At 42.7% G+C, this 901-nt stretch overlaps 1 protein-coding gene across 1 annotated transcript in view; it reads left to right on the forward strand.

Moving 5' to 3' along the window:
* The first annotated feature begins 663 nt into the window (after positions 1-663).
* LOC137560832 (C-reactive protein-like) overlaps positions 664-901 on the forward strand; it is a 28014-nt gene continuing 27776 nt past the window's right edge. The window contains exon 1 of the mRNA XM_068271968.1: positions 664-699. The gene's annotated coding sequence lies outside the window, so the exon portion shown is untranslated. The remainder of the gene's footprint in view (positions 700-901) is intronic.

The following is a 901-nucleotide window of genomic DNA, read 5'->3' on the forward strand; positions in this document are numbered from 1 at the left end:
CTGGCGATTTAATCAGAACGCCAGGGTGGTTAATTCCCTTAGGACCCGAGGATGCATGCCATCCGGGCCAGGTGCCTTGTCTATTTTTAATTTATTTAGTCTTGCCTTCACTTCTTCCTGCGTTAAGTATTTAATATTACAGTTAGAAGATTGAGACTCTTCTGCCTCTGTAGTTTGCAACAGTGCTGTTTCCTTTGTGAAGACAGAAGCAGTTATCAAATCCAAAGGTTCACATACTTTTTCCACCTGCACTGTGAATGTTTACATGGTGTGTTAAAAAAAAACATGGAAACATGGAATTATTTGTGTGGTATAAGTGGACGCAGACTGTGATTGTCTATTGTTGTGACTTAGATGAAGATCAGATCACATTTTATGACGAATTTGTGCCGAAATCCATAACATTCCAAAGGGTTTACTTACTTTTTATTGCAACTGTATATCATTGGGTAAATAAATCTCCTTCTGTGTATGTAGGTGATCAAAGAGGTTCATAAATCAACATAGGATCCTGCCCTCTCAATGCAGATGGAAAACATCCAGGGCATGTGACGTGATAACTGTCATCTCACTGGCCGGGGTGTGAGGAGGGAGGGGACATTATAACTCCTCATCTGTCCCTGCTGGGATCTCAAATCTGAGACTCTCCTCCCTGGTGAAGCAACGTCCGTGTGACTGCTGGAAAGTGATCTGTGGCTGGTGTGTAATATCATTAGGGATGCTCATTCGGATTCCACGGAAATGCAATTTCCGAAATTCCGCTCGGAAATTGCATTTCCGTATCGGAATACGGAAATCGGTAATGCAAGTGTGTTAGGCGGATTTCCGCCGGAAATCGCGGAAATTTCCGCCGGAAATCACGGAAATTCTGCCCGACTTTAACATCGATTTTCTCAAAAAC

The sequence above is a fragment of the Hyperolius riggenbachi genome, chromosome 3 (genome assembly GCF_040937935.1).
Source record: "Hyperolius riggenbachi isolate aHypRig1 chromosome 3, aHypRig1.pri, whole genome shotgun sequence".
Classification (NCBI taxonomy): Eukaryota; Metazoa; Chordata; class Amphibia; order Anura; family Hyperoliidae; genus Hyperolius; species Hyperolius riggenbachi.